This window comes from Myripristis murdjan, chromosome 1 (assembly GCF_902150065.1).
Source record: "Myripristis murdjan chromosome 1, fMyrMur1.1, whole genome shotgun sequence".
NCBI classification, from domain to species: domain Eukaryota; kingdom Metazoa; phylum Chordata; class Actinopteri; order Holocentriformes; family Holocentridae; genus Myripristis; species Myripristis murdjan.
In genome coordinates this window covers 19,550,488-19,564,029 of record NC_043980.1, presented here as the reverse complement: position 1 = coordinate 19,564,029, position 13,542 = coordinate 19,550,488, and positions in this window count along the sequence as shown.

Here is a 13,542-nt window from a genome sequence, read left to right as displayed (position 1 = left end):
AAAATACCATTAGATCTTTTTTCCCCAGCACATGCTACTATGCAGAAGTTTTCTGCAGATGCTCCTGGATCTACTTTCTCATTCTAAACAGGACACAACAACAACAACAACAACAACAACAAAAGAGATGCATAATTTCCTCAGTACAAGTATTTTTTTTCAGGTAATGTAGGCATGGTACACTTTGTTGGTATTGGTTTATGTGTTACAAGTGTTATTTTGGGAGCTGTTTTGCCCCACTATGTAAGTGAATGGAGAGACACAAATTTAGTGTTCTGGATTATCAGCCCATGGGAGCATGGAGCAACTAATGAGGATATTTCACCACCATGTGGTCTCATATCACACCCAGGTAACTCTACAACTCAGCGGAGTGTTGGCTTGTATAGTTCAATTTTCCTTCAAGGAGTGGCAAGGCAGCAGACGTGCTGCAGAGTTCACACACTTTTTACTCTCAGGTTAAGAATTTCACATATCACCCAGTCCACCTACACACAAACCTGCCACAAAAACATAAAAATAAAATTGTTTAACAGCTGAACAGCTTTCACAACTTGCAGAAAAATTGTGCAAAGATTAATAGGAACACCAGCCAAACTATGGCTTGGCCACCTAACAACAGCAGTTCAGAGGGTTTATTTATTATATTACAAACACAGCAGACATCACACAGAAGAATTAGCTTGAAATAAAAATTAGCTACACTCACAAACAAGACCTTAGTCTTGATAGATGCACGGCGAAATCCATTATTTTTTTCCCAGGAATCAAGGCACACAGGTAGGACTCAGATGCAGATAATATGCAGAGGTGTGAATACAGTAAAAGTCGACAGGATACAAGTACAAAGGTGGCAGGAGGTCCTGAATGTCCAGTCAGTCCAGTAGGCAAAGGTGCTGAATCGAAAGGGTGAAAAAAGTACTGGACTTGAAAGAAAAAAAAAAAAAAACAGGTCTGACAATGGGCAAGAAGAGCAAGAAACAAGAACATACATGAGAACAAAGTATTAATATCTACCTGGATGATCCGGTACACGAGGAGAGGCTTGTTGGTCAGTAAGGAGGCAGGAAGCTGATAGGCTGATGGTAAGCAGGTAAAAACAGGAAGAAGTCATGAGACTAATGGGATTATAAAGAGCACGTGTGCAGGGCAGAGCCACACAGAAACTACAGTACCTGCCCTGCGTTCCAAATCGCGTACTGCTACTTTTTACTTTTAGTATGTACTGCAGCTGCCCTTACAAAGTATGTAGTGTAGTATGCAGTGTGCATGCGTATGCATACTACTGGGACACACTACATATGTCATCCCTGAAATCCGACCCTCTTGCTCACTTCCGCTGCCGTCCATAGTGCCACATTTGAATTTTGTTGTCAAAATGCCAGTGCTGTTTCATACTGCACTGTCGTCTGTCATATTTCCTATCTTCTGTCATCCTGTCGCTTCTGCTGTCACTGACTGAGGTGAATGTGATATGTGTGTCGTCTTCCGTATGTGGGTGTGGCTTGTACACGCAGCTCAGTCAGTGCGACGTAACTTCCGCTGAGGATTGTGGGTCAGAATGGCTAGAGAAGCATGCTGAAATGCGTACTGCGAAATCTGACCGGATGTAGTAGAACATCCTGGTACTCTTGGCATACTGCATCTGACATACTATGTAACATACTAATTCTTTTTTTTTTTTTTGCCCACTAAATAGTATGGTAGTACGGGTATTGGAACGCAGGACTGGAGTGCATTAGAAAAGACACACACACACACACACACACACACACACACACACACACACACACTTACAATACACTTACAATAAAGCTACTCCTGCAACTGACGAGTGCACATTTCTCCAACCCAGTGGGTATTTTCTTGTAACTACAGCACCAGTTGTCCTAGATTACATGTGGATGTCCTCTAGAAAGGCCCAGAAAATCTCACACCAATAGTCTGAGGACAAAAACTCAGAGCCTGCCCTTCCCCATTAGCAACACTACTGCTGTTACAGCCAAGGCAAAGGCCAATCTGTTGGGTTCAAACCCAACAGATTGGGTTTGAACTACTGTTGCAAAAGCAACAGTAGTTTACAAAAATACATCGCAGATTATTGAACCAACCAGTCTATCATTAGCTAAGGCAGCGGACTGGACAAATGAACCACATGATTATGTATGAGAGTGCCAAAGCTAAACAAACAGCAGCAACTGTGATGGTGAAAGCAGCCAGGCATATCAGTCAGCATATTGCAAGTATGTTGGTACCTATGGAAAAACAGTGCCTCTAAAGCATCATCAACGCTTCTTCAAAAGTAGCCATTGTTGTTTTTGAATTTGGTGCACTGACTTTGACACTGTCATCACCTAAAACGTGCTGGTAGTTGCTCAGAAAATGCTGACTGGTCCACCGGTTTAGTGGCTTCCACTGATGCTTTGCATGAAGCATGTCTGGATGGTTTTGTGACTCACATGAAAGTTCATTAGGTGTGAGCTTTATACTCACTTATTTCAGCCAATGACTGGTTTGCATTCTGCTTGTTCTCCTGATCGACTTCTCCTCGGTCATGACCACAGGCCATACGACCTTCTTCTGTCCTTCACCATCCCTCTTTCCTCAGCTATTTCCCTTTCAAAAACTTTTATATTCCCTGATGTGCAGATTTGCTCCAATCTACTTTGCTGAACCATTATCTTTAGAGCTTGGAGCATTTTTGATCCATGCTCAAGTGCAATGTCAAGCTGGCAAAAGGTGACTGGCCTATATGCTGTCCATATTGTTTGTTATGTGTGGGGACGCTAGCTAACAAGTTAAACTAAAGCATTTTCATTCCAGGTGACACATGGCATAGTCTGTTTTCTTTTGGTGCCCATGTTAATGAACTGGAGTGAACACACTCGCCATAGCATGGGGGCCAATGTGGCTCGTAGACCTTTTTGGTGTCAAGATCGGTCAAGATTCACTCAAACGTGAATCCCAGTTCAGGTCATGTGTCCCACTTTTGGTCTCAACAAGCAGTAACATCCTGTTGAGATACTCAGTGGGGGTTAATGCTGGGCAGCTGGAGTGTTTTTAGTGATTCATTCATCTCAAGAATCTAGCTCTAAATGAAAACAACATTTGAGTTTTGTCTTATATCAAGCTGTCAGATTTTAGCCCTCATAATTTCTAAGTAATGTCACCACGATACCACAAAAAAAAAAAAGTAAAACTGATGTGAGGTAAATTGAATAAAATGATTGAATATATTTGTAACATGGCTTCTGAAAAAATAAAGCATTAGTTCCATAAAGAATCAAAAATAAACACCTACCAAGAAAGCTGAAAATTATAGCGGTATGTGTACCAGTAGCCTATTGGCCAACTGCCAAAAACAACACCAACAGCATTTGATAGTCACTTTCATTTTGAGGGAATGGAACAGAAGCCTATTATAGACACTATCCAGTCACTGACACAACTTCTAGCTGTTTTTGTAATTTAATTTTCTACAGTTGCTGTTACATTAGTAATGTACAGTTACACCTATTCAAGAATTTTTTTTTTTTTTACTTAACACTTTTTTTATGTCCAAATATTAATATCTTAAAAAAAAAACAAAAAACTTTTTACCTCAGGTAGGAAAAAGCTGCTCCCACTTTGGGTGGCGGTTATTTCATGTTGACTTTATGAAAATGCACCTGTTTACTATTGCTTTCTCTTACTTTGTTCTTATTTTCATTTTTTGATCTTAATTTTATTCTTTATTCATGCCTTATTTATTCCTGTAACAGTGAGTGAAAATGTGCCACACAAAACATGTTTTGCCTGTAAACTAACATTAGAGCAGCCCAGGGAAAAAAAAAAAAAAAAAAAAAAAAATTACTACTGCTCACCAGCACTTCTCAGAAGCAAGTTTTATTGCTTTTAAATATGAAACATCTCATTACGATGTAAGTTTTCAGTGGTTCTCGGCTGAGACACCGTCATTTTGTGCCATGATAAGGCAATACTGTTGCAGTAAAAAAGCAGTTACTCACACAACAATGATAATGATTAAGAGCACTTTTCAAAATCAACATTACAAAGTGCTTCACAAAGGCATCAAAAAATGAAAACAAGAAAATAAAGAGTCAAAAAATGAATAAAACAGTCATCAAATCATCTGGTTTGGAAAACAATTTGAGTATAAAAATCAATTAAAGACAATAAAAAGAAAAGAAAATTAAAATTCGACTAAAATGAGAACAGGCTCTCCGATAAAAGAATGGTTTAAGAAGGGATTTAAAAAGAATTACTGACTCAGTCGACTTGATTTCTTCTGGCAGATTGTTCCAGAGCCTCGGGGCATGGACTGAAAACACTCTGTCCCCCTTGATTTCAGCCGGGCCACAGGAACAGACAACAGACCTCTGCCCAAGCATCTCAAGGTACGTGCTGGTGTGTACGGTACTAGAGGTTCAGACATATGGCAGGAAGAAAAAAGTAATCAGTAAAATCTTAAATCTATTCTAAAATATCCTGGGAGCCGGTGTTATGCAAAAAATCGTGCACCTCACGATACAAGCGTGAAATTTGGCACACTGTTAGAGCATGCCCTAAGGATCATTTTTGGCTATAGGGCCATCGCGGATTTGTCCCGTGGTAACCGTGGCAACCATTTTTCAAAATGGCTGCTACCTGCTGTGATTTTACCTGTAACTCAGGTTCTAGACCACCTAGGATCTTGATCCTGGTGGCTAATCCTACATTTTCAAGGATGAGGAATACAATGGTACTGTTTACAACATGCTAGCAACTATCTAACTACATATTTCTGGCATTCAGTTAATTAAATAATAGTAAAAACCATCAAAATATGTATTTCGGTAGAGTACACTGTACATGTTTTCTAAGATGTTGACAGATATGCCATGAAATGCATGTGTGCTATGGCAATGGCCAAAGTGGAACTATACAGCAGTACAGAGACAGGACACCATTTACGCATTTTTAATAAAGCCAAAGAGGAAGGAAAGTGTGACAACACAAAGTTGCGTATGATGACACAGTCCACCACAGTAGCAAAGGGCAGTGCACTGAAGTGCTGCCTCGGCACATTTGCATCTTCCACAACACCCCTTTTTGCAACCACAGAGGAGGAGGTCGCGATGACATAATAAAATTATGTCAAAAGGGGGACTGTTACCATTGGCCTTATAGTTCATGTCTCTTGTATTATCCAATGTATGTCAGAGTTCAATGTTTCTTGTATTATCCGATGTATTACATAGTTCAGAACAGCTTGACTGCTAGCAGAGGACAGATAAAGCTGGAGCCAGACATATTTTCTCTATCTTGTTATTTAGGTCTGTTGCATTAGATACACGCCCAGCCAACATTCATACATTAGCATCACACATTCCAGGAACAAGGCATGGACAGTGGTTGGCTTGTCCATGTCGGGTAACTGGCCAATTATTCTCGGTTGCGTTTAAGTCCAACCTTTGTACGGGGCAGGCCCAGCCCAAGAAGATAAATGTGCATCATTTCCTAATATCGGGGCTCATTCTGATAGAGATCCGGCGAGAGCCCTGTCACTTTGAGACCAGCGCTGCCTTACTTTATACGTGACCAAATAAATATTATATCTGAGAGCTGAAGATTGACTCTGGTCTGTACTTGGGCATTCAATAGAGAATTGGGTGCTAACAGTGACATGCCAGGTTTCCTTCTGGTCGCGTGGTCCAGTGAACTTCCCATCCACCTGTCAGAATCAGAATCAACTTTGTTGTCACATGACACATTTTACAGGTGTAAACAAGTGGGTTAAATTATCCATTCTTTCATTCATTCATTCTGTGTCCTTCCTCTTCCACCCCCAGTCACCTGGGGAGGGAGTTCAGGGACTGCAACCATGGCCTGTCCCCTGCAGTGACCAGCTTGGTAGGCTGCCCTCTTTGTATGCTGTGCTGCTTGTGTTGGGGGGGGAGTCCACCAATCATTCTACCTTTTTGGGTGAACAGCTGCTTCCGTGATTCCTGGCTGCTAGTGCGGTCATACAGCAATACCACAAATCACTAGATCTTGTCTCTTGGTTCTGGTTAAAAACCTGGCAACTGAGTTCTGTACAGTCTGTAGGCGATCAGATTTTTGATTCAGGCAAGTAAAAAGACTGCTGCAAAAATCTAGGTGTGATGAGATAAAAGCATGCAAAATCATCTGTCTTTAGTTAAAATAGATTGTATTTTTGAAATATTCTTTAGATGGTAAAACATGATTGTACAACCTTTGACAAACCAGACACCAAGATTCTTTGCAACAGGCTTGACCTGATCTGATAGGAAACAAGCAGAGGGCAGAATTTGTTTTGCCACGTGCTGGGACCCGATGACCAGGATCTCAATTTTTCTGTGTTCAACTGAAGAAAAATTTTGATATCCAGTTTCTGACGTCAAAAAGGCAGTCTGTAAGTGAGTCCAGAATTCCAGGATATGTGACACCTGTGAGGCAGGTACAGCTGTGTATCATCACCATAACCATGAAAGGAAACACCAGGGGGCTAATTTATAAAACATTGCGTAGGATCCATGCTAAAAGTGTACGTATGCCCAAAAGCCGAAAATGGCGTATGCCAAATAAAATCCAGACTTATAAAACCATGTGTATGCACACCTGCAAGCAATTTCCCCTTTAGAAATCACAGTCCACCTGAAAGTTTGTGGACAAGCTTCCACCTCATCTTCCACCCACTACATGCCCACATTCAACCATAAATGGTCAATGCAAAGCACCTCATGAATGTTGATGCATATTTAAATGAGTCAGCTGATCAATGGTATGTTACGGTTAATCATGGCAGCCGTGGAGAGGAAGGCGAAAAAAATAAATTTTACAGATACAGAAATCAAGGTGCTTGTGGGTGAGGTGGAGAGGAGGAAGTGTATCTTATTTGGCAGCCACAGTAGTGGCGTTACAAATAAGAGGAAGTGTTGCGAGTGGCACGTTGTTACAGCTCTTAATTCAGTGAGTGAGACGGAGAGGACCATGCCTGAAGTGAAAAAAAAAATGGTCGGATTTGAAGGTGGAGGCTAAAAAAAGACTCACGGCCCACCGCCAGAGTGTGTCAGCAACAGCTGGGGGCAAGGGCACACTTGAACTTACATCGATGGAGAGAAGAATGGCCTCTATACTGGGAGAAGCCAGCGTGTGTGGCATTGTGCCAGACAAGGAGGGGGACACAGATTTGGCTGAGACCACAGACAAGTCAGGTAAAGCACTGTTTCATTTTTATTACATGAATAAATCATTTTTAGACATAAAAGCACAGTGGGCTAATGTGTTGTGTCTTGGTGTCCTCAGATCCTCATCCTGAGTCTGCAGGTGGTGCGGAGGGTCCCAGTGAGGAGAGTCCAGGCGAGGGGGCTATAGGCACCGAGGATCCGGCTGTCCTCAGCACCAGTGCGCCCTGAGCGCATGGGGCGTCTGCCAGTGGCCAGGTGCTGACTGACGCTGTTCTGCAAAATCAGCGGGAAACGATTAGCGTGATAAGTGTCAGAGCTGACGAACTTAAAAACATTAGAACAGTTATGACTAATATGTGTGAAGTCATGTCTAAGATAGCAAACACATTAAAAGAACTTGTTAAAAAATTAACCTAATTGCTGTCTTGACATGACATCCTCCTTGTTGAAATTCCTCTTGTCGGGGAGGGGGCTGTGGGTTAGGGTCGTCATTCTAGGGTGGGGGGAGGCCAGGAGGGATAGGAATGCCATACTTCAGTGCTAGGTTGTGCAGCACACCACACGTCCTGATGATCTTACACACCTTAGTCAGGTTATACAGTAGTTTCCCCCTGACACATCCAAACATCGCCACTGGCATTTCAGAGGCCGATGGCACGCTCCACAGTTTAGCGTGCACAGTTGTGAGCCGTATTATATAGAAGCCAATGATAATAATTTCATCAGTTACACTAGTTACAATATAGTCCTCTCCCCTGCGCTCCAGGGGGAGGAATGTGATGGTGAGAAAACTTTGATGAAATATTGTACAGACTTTGATTTAAGATTTCAATTTAAGTTGGCTTATCTATCTATCTATTTTTTTTATATTTATAATTAAAATGTGCTTATGTAATAGTTATGACTCACTAGCACAAGCACAAATAACACTGCTGTTTTTAATGTTTGTGATAAAGTGGATTTATAATTAACGTTTGATATGGAGTGAAATTAGATGTGTGAGAGGAATCATGATGCAGTGATTCCTGCAGTGATGGCTTCAATTCACCACCTCACCATATGCGTCACCAGTTTCCCCTGTCTCCAAGATGAGTGTACGCACGGCTCAGAATTTGCGTGGAGGACCGCACATTCTCCTGTCAAGTTTGTTTTTATAAATCACAACTTTTGCATGGAAAGTGGTGTACGCGTATGCGTATGCAACAGTTATAAATGAGACCCCAGGGGCCTCATTTATCAACCAGTGTGTAAAAAGAGGTTCTAAATTCTTTTGTAGTAATGAAACTTAGAATGTGTGTAAGTACAAAAAAAAAAAAAAAATTGTATTTATCAAACATGCGGACACCGGTCGTACGCACACCAGTAAGTAATCTGTGATGATAAATCCCACGTGTTCTAAACTACCATGCTCGTGCATGGTTAGGCTCATTTGCATTCAGAAACGCCTCCAACTGACCATATATGGTAGCAGCAATCCCTTTAAGAATGCGTGAATGGATTTTTTCCCCCTCACCGAAATCATGGCAAAAAGGGCGAAGAAGAATTTCTCCGATACCAAGATTGAGGTACTTGTAGGAGAAGTTGAAACAAACCAAAAAATACTGTTTGGAACACTCAATGCAGGTGTGACCAACAAAAGAAAAAATGCTGCGTGGGAGAAAGTAACGACTGCTGTTAATTCTGTTGGGTCAGAGGAAAGAGCAGTCTCAGAAATAAAAAAAGAAATTGTTTGACATCAAAGTCAGCCAAAAAACGCGTCACGGCCCACAGATACGAAATATCTGTAACTGGAGGAGGACAAGCAACAACCCAGCTTTCACCCATGGATACCCGTATTGCCAGCATCATCGGGGACACAGCACTACATGGAATTATTCCTGATGGAGACACAGACACTCTCCCAACAGAACCAGCTGTACCATTGACCAGTCACACTGCATGTAAAATAAAAAGTTGGGCTGAAGTGTTTGATAAACATGCGCTCAGGAGCCGGAGCCGGAGGCGGTGGAGGAGCAGGGAGAGTTGGAGGAACAGGAGGTTGGGGGGTGGGACAGGCTCTGCGTTAGGCATGGGTTCGTCTGCTCTGGGGGGTTCCTGCAGAGGGACGCCTTGTCTGATGGCCAAGTTGTGAAGCACAAAGCAAGCCAAGATGATGTAGCAGACTTTTTCAGGCTTATACTGAAGTGCCCCCCGTGCGCTGGACAGGCTGAGGGGGCCTGGTTGTAGTGCTGCTCCTGCGGGGTCCTCGGGTTGGCTCCGGGGGTCATTAGCCACGGCTTCTGTGGATATCCCCAATCACCTATAGAGATGTTATAATAAACCATACAAAGTCCAGAAATGTTGTAACAATCACCAATAAACCAGCCATGCTCAACGGCTCCTGCTTGGAGGAGCATACCCACTGAGCTGTTCTGCAGAATGAATGAGTTGCACATTCCTCCAGACCACCGGGCAACAAAGTTTAACAGAGACATATTTGCAGATTATTATGATTATGATTATGATGATGATTATTATTATTATTATTATTATTATTATTATTATTATTATTATTATTATCATCATCATCATCATCATCATCATCCATCATCATCATCGCAGATTATTTGTGCATTGATTGAATGAAATCCTTTCCTGTTCACATAACTGAATTCATTGTGTGATGGATTTGGGAATCCGGCGATGGCATGAAATCCTTGTTTAATTTCGGCTTGTTGGTGATGTCTGTGTGGGAACTGAATGTAAGTTGGGGCCAGAGAAATTATTGCATCCGACACTGCCGGCATGATTCTGCTTAGTGTCAGCTGTGAAATGCCACATATGTCTCCAGTCTCTTGCTGAAATGTTCCAGTGGCCAAAAATCCCAGGGTGGACAGGAGCTGGATGTGCACTGGGATGGCGGTTTGTCTCTCGCTCCAAAATGGGTTGTAAATCACGGCATAAATCCATCAGTATGTTTTTGGGGAAGCGGTACCTGCTGAGAAGCCACTCTGTGCTCTCACTGAACAGATCAGCATGGTCTTTGAAAACACGCTCCCTGCGGAGCGCACGGTTCTCCAAACCCTCCAATAGTGCAAGATAAGCCATGGCATTCTTATCAGGTTGTCCTGTCACAGCTGTCTTTTAAAAAGTTGTTACACCAATCATTCAAATTGTCTGCTAAATTACTAATTGTGAATTTTTATTAATTAGAGGAAACAAGGAACATGTGAAGATTGCTGAACACTGTGACTCTCTTAGTGCATTCTATTTATAGTTTCACTGTTCTACCTCTAGGTTTTTGTGTGTATGTATGGTAAGAGTTGTGCTTAAATTTACACATGTTCCTACGCACAAGTACAAGTTGATAAATCCCATACTTTGCGTGGGAATGTTCGTACGCACACATCTGTGCGTACGCATGGTTGATAAATGACACCCCAGGTCTTTGAATAATTTGCCCAAGGGGAAGCAAGGACAAAGTACAAAGGAATAACAGAGGTCCCAAAATTACCCCTGAGGTACACCATACTTAACAGAGGTAAATTAACAGATACAGTTGTTCACAGAGACACAGAACCTCTTATTTGACAGGTAAGATGAAAAGGTAACACTTTACAAGTACAACAATTAATGTTAGTTAATATCGTAATAAACATTAACAGGTAATAAACATTAAGTAACAGTTAACTAATCATTAACTAATGTGTCTAAGAATCATGTACTAATGCTGTCCATGCTAAGGTATTAATTTATTTTATTTAAGGGTTATTGTAGATATTAACATTAGTAAATGCCATAATAATCATTAACTAACAGTTAATTAACCATTACAGCATTAACTAACGTTAACTTATGTTAATTGTTGTACTCTTATTGTAAAGTGTTACCGATGAAAATCTTTTTAAAGCTGTAACAGATATCCCCACCCAGTGCCTCAGTCTGTCTAACAGTATGCTGTGATCAGTTGTGTCACAGGCTGCACTAAGGTCCAAGAGCACAAGAAAAAAAAAAGGTAGTTTAGAAATTGGTCTATCCTTTTGAGGGAGGGAGGAGGGGATCCAGATCATGTTTTTAAGCATAGGGGACATGCAAGCAGTTTTAAAATAATCAGGAACACAGCTATTAGACAAAGAACTGTGAAAAACAAAAAGCAAACAATACCCGACAGCTCCCATTGCTTTTAGTAAAAACTTAGTTGGGATTATTTCAAGACACTCTTGTGTGTTAAACTGTTTCTAAAAGTTCAGACAAGGTGATGGGATAGAACTGATTAAAATTGTCTTGTGGGTCAAGAGCTTCAAAGCAAGTGGCTCTGGGGGTAATAGAGGCTCTTATTGACTCCACTTTATCAGTAAAAGATAAAAAAAAAAAAAAAAAAAAAAAATTTAACAATCAGCATTACTTTCAACTGAGGCACAAGGAGGAGCTTGATTTACCAGCTGGTTGACTGTATTAAATAAAAATCTAGGGTTATGCTGATTGACAGTAATAAGTTCTGAAAAGTATTTGGCTCTCACATCCTTAGCCATGTCGCTATAATGTCATAATAGCTCCTTCATAATATCGTAATGGACTTTGAGACCAGATTTTTTCTGGTCCCTTTTAGAGCTATGAATATCGTCCTTTATCCAAGGCTGCTATCTTCTTAGGGCCTTAGACCTAACCTTAAGAGGTGCAATAGTATTAAGTGAAGACAAGTAAATAGAACTAAAATGTTCAGCCAAGTCATTGGTGTGCGAACATTCATACAGGTTTTGCCTTTGTCTATTAAACAAATTTTAAAAAAGAGTAGATAAAAATTCAGGGAGTTTTGCTAAAAAGCTGCCAATAGGTTTTGGGGCACAATAAATACTGTTTTGGGGCAGCCTCTGGAGCTCCGGTGGTGATGGAGCAGGACCAAGGAATAGTGGTATCATTATCCAGTACCTAAACTGGACATTCGGGTGAGTGGGCTGACCCTTGGATATTTGGGACAGGCTGACCCCATCCCAAATATCACAGTGTGAGTAGCCCAAGACAGCAAGATGTTTAGCCTGAACAGTAAGAATAGTTAACTATAGGATGAGCTTGTCCTTCTGTCTGATCTCAGCCTGCAGACGAGTGATGTTGTTCTTCAACTTAGATAAGGTAAGATGGCATGAATCACAAATGGACATCGTATTAGCTGTTTATTCTCAGTCACTTGAGTGGAGAACCACAACTGAGATACAGTTGTGGGGCAGCATGGTCAGAGTATAACCAATCTAGTGTGTTTTAAAGGTTTAGGGTTGGACCGCCAAGAATAAAAATAGCCTAGTCAAACTGGCATTTGAGGGTTAGTCAGGTGACGAGTCCCAAGTAGCCAGTCAACACACACTTCAATCACAAGTCTTTGGTGGATGAAATATGAGAATTTAAGAAATTGTAAGAACAAACTGAGTAAAACTGGTGCAAATAAAGTAAAGCAATTTTACTGCAGAACTCAAAACACATTCAAACCTTGGTGCTTAAGTGTACTAGACGTCATGGGGTTTCAGGATGGCTCAGCAGTATGCTCCCTTTATTGAATGCCACTTTACACCTGGTAGGTGGATGGAACATCCTCCCACATATCATCCAGATGTGGTTTTGTTTGAGTGTTTTAGCAACTCACAAGTAGAGGTGCTCCAGTTCTAAGTGGAATTACAAGCTGTTGCTGTATCATTTTGGAATTACACCAGCACTGGTCACTTACCTGCTATTAAGTAAAAACAATGTCAGAAAAACCAATTCACACTGGTTTGATTTTAAAAACTGTATCTATTTCTTATTTTTGGTAACTGCTGGGATACAAACATTTGCAGCTGTGCTGTGATGACTCAATGCAACAACAATTATTGCAAGTGCTCTGAATTAACTTTCAGCTAAAGTAAAACATCAAAACTATATTCAATACTTAATATATGTAATCAATAATAACTGTATAGACTCACTGAAAGCCTACGAGACACTCAACCAACACTTTTAACTGAAATCTTAGGAAACTTGTTTCCAATCCCATCAGTAAGTACTAAGCCAATATCCACTGCAGTCAAATTATCATGCATTAATGGATGCACTGAATTGGATAGGAATGGAACTTTGATACACATATCAATGTGGCTACTGAATTCGGAGCTATATGTAAAATATGTGCAGTATCGCTGATTCTTCTAATTTATTTTAATATGTTTCTGATACCATGTGATCACACAAATGATTCAGTTTTATTATAAGGATGTCAGATTTGTGTAAAAAATACACCTGCCTCAGCCTTACTCTTTATGTTGGTGTGAAAGAGAAGAGTGACTCAGACTTAATTCAAACATAATTAATTCAAACGTTAGAGCTAAATGCATAACATGCTTCAAAG